This window comes from Coregonus lavaretus (genome assembly GCF_964263955.1).
Source record: "Coregonus lavaretus genome assembly, chromosome: 13".
Taxonomy (NCBI): Eukaryota; Metazoa; Chordata; class Actinopteri; order Salmoniformes; family Salmonidae; genus Coregonus; species Coregonus lavaretus.
Window position 1 is genome coordinate 19,065,726 of NC_140000.1, and position 6,280 is coordinate 19,072,005.

The window sequence follows — 6,280 nt, forward strand, 5'->3', positions numbered from 1 at the left end:
CAAGACCAGTGCTCTAACCACTGAGCTATGGAGCCTTACCTACTAACACCTTGAGACAACAGGTAATTTACATATCCAAACGGACATTGCCAATTCATAGACAGAAGGCCACACCTCATGCCACTCACTCTACCACACTCAGCTGTTAGTGCAGTCTGGCCCAACCAGCTAAACAGGCTGTTAGCATATGAAGCAGTCACCTACTCTAGGCTTGAGTATCTGCTGGTTTTCAGTCTTTCCGTTACACAATGATCTACATGAGATTTAGACCAGAGAAACATAATACAGATTTTTACATGCCAATTGGATCTGTGCAATAAAATACACACACACACCTCATCTCTGTGGCAATGCCAGGACTTGCCACTAGACAGCAGCAACAGACCATAAAATGCATTGCCATTGACAGAGAACAGATACGCCTACAAATGATCACTGCATTTTATTGTCTGTTGCTGCACTCTAGTGGCGAGTCCTAGCAGTGCCACAGAGAGAGAGCTTGAGTTTATCAGTCACACCTGCAGGGTTGAAGACATAAAAGCAGGGTATAGTGAAAATCTTAAGATCCTACAGTGCAGGTCAAAGGGAAGTGAATTAAACAATAGCAACATAGTAATAATAATTACATATTTACAACTGTAACATGATAAATGTCCATTGGGTGGGGCCAGGTTAAATGTCAGTTGAGGTGGGAGGGGGGGGGGGGGGGGGAAATGTCCATAGGGGGAGCAGCAAGGGGGTGGGGGTGACTAGTGGTGGCTATTCAGCAGTCTGATGGTCTGGGGGTAGAAGCTTTGGCCAGTCTTTCAGGTTTTGCCATGATGCTCCTATACTGCCCACGTATGAGTGATGGAAGCAGGGAGAGTCCTCCATGGCTCAGGTGGCTGGGGTCCCTGAGATGGTGTGTGTGTGTGTCTGGGCCTACCAAAAGACATGCGCCGGTACTTTGGCGACTAATACGTTTTGGGCTGGATGTGTCAGACTGAAGCGGGAGGTTAAAAAATACTTAGTACTCGCCAAAGTATCGGAGCATGTCTTTAAAGGATAACTCCGCCACTTTTAACATGTCAAATCAAATTGTATTTGTCACATGCGCCGAATACAACAGGTGTAGACCTTCCCGTGAAATGCTTACTTACGAGCCCTTAACCAACAATGCAGTTGAAGAAATAGAGTTCAGAAAATATTTTCTAAATAAAATATAAAGTAACAAAATAAAATAACAATAATGAGGCTATATACACGGGGTACCGGTACCGAGTCAATGTGCGGGGGTACAGATTAGTCGAGATAATTTGTACATGTAGGTAGTCCAGGTGGCCATTTGATTAATTGTTCAGCAGTCTTATGGCTTGGGGGTAGAAACTGTTAAGGAGCCTTTTGGACCTAGACTTGGCGCTCCGGTACTGCTTGCCGTGCGGTAGCAGAGAGAACAGTCGATGACTTGGGTGGCTGGAGTCTGACAGTTCTTTGGGCCTTCCTCTGATACCGCCTAGTATATAGGTCCTGGATGGCTGGAAGCTTGGCCCCGGTGATGTACTGGGCCGTACGCACTACCCTCTGTAGCGCCTTACGGTCGGATGCCGAGCAGTTGCCATACCAGGCAGTGATGCAACCGGTCAGGATGCTCTCGATTGTGCAGCTGTAGAACTTTTTGAGGATCTGGGGACACATGCCAAATCATTTCAGTCTCCTGAGGGGGAAAAGGTGTTGTCGTGCCCTCTTCACGACTGTCTTGGTGTGTTTGGACCATGATTGTTTGTTGGTGATAGGCCTGATCACCGACAACGATGAGACAGCCTATCACTGGTGTGTCGTAAACAAACTGAATGATGGTGTTGGAGTCGTGCTTGGCCACGCAGTCGTGGGTGAACAGGGAGTACAGGAAGGGACTAAGCGCGCACCCCTGAGGGGTCCCCGTGTTGAGGATCAGCGTGGCAGATGTGTTGTTGCCTACCCTTACCACCGGGGACGGCCGTCAGGAAGTCCAGGATCCAGTTGCAGAGGGAGGTGATCAGTCCCGGGGTCCTTAGTTTAGTGATGAGCATTGTGGGCACTATGGTGTTGAACGCTGAGCTGTAGTCAATGAACAGCATTCTCACATAGGTGTTCCTTTTGTCCAGGTGGGAAAGAGCAGTGTGGAGTGCGATTGAGATTGCGTCATCTGTGGATCTGTTGGGGCGGTATGCGAATTTGAGTGGGTCTGGGTTTCCGGGATGATGGTGTTGATGTGAGCCATGACCAGCCTTTCAAAGCACTTCATGGCTACCGACTTGAGTGCTACGGGGCAGTAGTCATTTAGGCAGGTTACCTTCGCTTTCATGGGCACAGGGACTATGGTGGTCTGTTTGAAACATGTTGGTATTACAGACTCGGTCTGGGACAGGTTGAAAATGTCAGTGAAGACACTTGCCAGTTGGTCCGCGCATGCTCTGAGTACACGTCCTGGTAATCCGTCTGGCCCCGCAGCCTTGTGAATGTTGCCAGTTGGTCCAAAAGCCTTCTTAAACCCCAAGCCATAAGACTCCTGAACAGCTAATCAAATGGCTTCCCGGACTACATGCATTGTCCCCCACCACCCCCCACCCCCTCTTTTACGCTGCTGCTACTCTGTTCATTATCTATGCATAGTCACTTTAACTCTACCTACAGTGCCTTGCAAAAGTATTCATCCCCCTTGGCATTTTTCCTATTTTGTTGCATTACAACCTGTAATTTAAATAGATGTTTATTTGCATTTCATGTAATGGACAAATTGGTGAAGTGAAATGAAAAAAATAACTTGTTTCAAAAAATTCTACAAAATAAATAACAGAAAAGTGGTGCGTGTATATGTATTCATCCCCTTTGCTATGAAGCCCCTAAATAAGATCTGGTGCAACCAATTACCTTCAGAAGTCACATAATTAGTTAAATAAAGTACACCTGTGTGCAATCTAAGTGTCACAAGATCTGTCACATGATCTCAGTATATATACACACACACCTCTTCTTAAAGGCCCCAGAGTCTGCAACACCACTAAGCAAGGGGCACCACGAAGACCAAGGAGCTCTCCAAAACAGGTCAGGGACAAAGTTGTGGAGAAGTACAGATCAGCGTTGGGTTATAAAAAAATATTCAAAACTTTACATCCCACGGAGCACCATTAAATCCATTATTTAAAAATTGAAAGAATACGGCACCACAACAAACCGTAGTATGCAATTTTCGGGGACAACTTTTGGCTCTTGAGCGCTACTTTCAGAACTACTGGCTAAAAAGTATACAAAAGTACCGGAATATCCCTTTAAACTATATGTACAGTGGCACCAAATGTTCCAATACAATAACATTCTAAATGTTGATACTTTCGGTGCTTTTTAAAATACTACATCTTAATCTTGGTTGCCAAACTCACACAAAAACAGAGACAAGCCTGGGCAGGATAACGAATAGCTTTAACACGGGAATAGTGTAAAACACAAAAACAAGTTGAATCTTACATCTAATGAAGGAATGAATGAGTCATGGGGGTTCTGGTCCTCAGGGGCCTCAAGGAGGGAGCTGGTGTTGTCCCCCGTGTTGTCACAATTAAGAGTCACAAATGTATTAACTCACAGCCTGTTTGCAATTATATGGTGTTGTTTAGTCTGGGTATCAGTGATTTACTGTCTAAATTGGTCTGGGTTTAGTTCAGCTGTCCTGTTGCACTTACCCAATATGACCACTAGAGGGTACCAAACATCCACACGAGTGCCTGCTTTCTCCACCACACACTGAATACAGAAAACACAATGTTTTAGGTCTGAAAAATACAATTCTAACCCCCCGGGGGAGAACAGTTGAAAATGCTTCTGGTTATGCGTGTCATCCTTGCGCAGGGGCCATGCTAATTTTCTCTGTATCGTTCCAATTTTAGTATATGTGCTGCCGAAGCGAGCACAAATAGTCAATCTTTACAGACCCTGCTTATAGGACCAGTCTAGACTAGCAGTCTCATTAACGGTTCATCTCTGGAACCACCCTGATTACTTAAAACACACAGTCAACCACCACTATACACAAAGCACTTTCAGAGGTACTATCTAAAAGATTCTAACAGTTGCCTTTCACCAAGCAGGAGAGCAGGCTGGGGGTTATGTAGAGTAGCGGGCCGTGCTGGGCCTCTGATTGGTGTCGTCAGACCAAAACCAGGCTGTATCCCCCCTCCCTTCCCCAATAACACTCTTTGCTAGGCTAGAAGAAACTTAACTGATCTTAAATCTGTATCTAGTGGCTGCTTCTACATAGAGCTGTGACGGGTCAGGCTTAATGTGTGCTTTGAACTCTTTCACATCTGTAAAACAGCAGAAACTCTTACCAACAAGGAGGGGAAACTAAACAAAAACATTTGTGCTAAACACTCACAAGTCGCCGTCTTGGAATAAATAAATAAAGACTGTCCTCTTTCACGTCCGCTGGTGCAGTACTCGTTTTGTCCGCCAGATGGGGCTTCAGCCACAGCAAATAAGACTTGGGGGTGCGCAGAGGGCTGAGAAACGCTGTTTCACCGAACCTACGAAACACCTTACCAGAAAGTCAACAGTCTGTTGACAACAGATATACATTTTATTAATTTCTCACGTTTGACATCAACACATATCTACAATTTAGAATAAATGACAAATTATGGTCAAATACAACAACAACCATGTTTTCCCAGACTAGTCTATATATTAGAAGACAAAGTTGAAAGTAGAAAAACTGACAGACTTCAAAATGGAGGGGAGTGAAACAGTTTTCATAAAATGGGTTGCACTTTAGATTACAGCAGCACTGAATAAAGTGGTGGTAATGACGTGGCAAGTAACAAGTTATAGCTAGCTACTCACACCGAAGTGCAGCGGAACGTGTGTAGCTAGTAGGAAGTTGCCCCAGTATCTGTGCGTTAGAGATGTCGACGACGAATATCGACATCTCTAAAGCACAGATAATGGGGCAGCCTGAAGGGAGATGCATGGCCATAACATAGTTAACTTTGGCTTTTTCAACAGCAGTAGCTATAACACAGGTATTTTATAAAACCAGAGCAACTGACCTATAAGTTTACTTTTCGCAAGTATATCACTTTCGAGGTGTGGTTCTGGTACCTACTAGCTCGTATTTGTTGATAGATCACAGCATCCCAAATGCGCTGTCATCAAAATTGCCTCTTGATAGTTAAACGCCAATCAATGCTCGAGGCGCCCTACCACCGCAAATTGTCTACATACACCTGGAGATAGTTCAAATAAATAGAGCCTCCTCTGTATGCATGCATTATGCAAATATCCATGTACACACTACGCCTACACACAAAATAAAATGTGGTGGTTGTTACTCCATATGACATTTGAGAACCACGGTAGATGGTTTGAAGAACGTTTTTGAGTAGCCATTCTAGAGACATGTTTCTCATATCAATGCGCCATACTATATTCTATCTGCGATTTCCAGAATGGCAACGTGCAAAAACAATGGTATTCCAACCACTCAGACTGACTTTAACATTGAAGGATCATACTTGAAATATTGATGTCATCGTGAGAACCAATTTTCAACATAGATGGAAAATATTGTAGAATGTGTTGAAAGCAACAAACTGGGCAGCAGCCCCTGTTGGCAAATTTATCTACAGTTATTTATTCCATTCTAAACCCTATCCTGGCCTGCATATATCCACTAGATGACCAAAAGTATGTGGGCACCTGCTTGGCGAACATCTCATTCCAAAATCATGTGCATTAATATGGAGTTGGTCCCCCCCTTTGCTGCTATAACAGCCTCCACTCTTCTTGGAAGGCTTTACACTAGATGGAACATTGCTGCGGGGACTTCCATTCAGCCACAACAGCATTAGTGAGGTCAGACAATGATGTTGGGCAATTAAGCCTGGCTCGCAGTCGGCGTTCCAATTCATCCCAAAGGTGTTCGATGGGGTTGAGGTCAGGGCTCTGTGCAGGCCAGTCAAGTTCTTCCACACCGATCTCGACAAACCATTTCTGTATGGACCTCCTTTGTGCACGGGGGCATTCTCATGCTGAAACAGGAAAGGGCCTTCCCCAAACTGTTGCCACAAAGTTGGAAGCACAGAATCGTCTAGAATGTCATTGGTCACTGCCAGATGGTGAAGTGTGATTCATCACTCCAGAGGCAGTTTGGAACTCGGTAGGACAGACTATTTTTTTTACACGCTACGCACTTCAGCACCCTGCGATCCCGTTCTGTGAGCGTGTGTGGCCTACCACTTTGCGGCTGAGACGTTGTTGCTCCTAGAGGTTT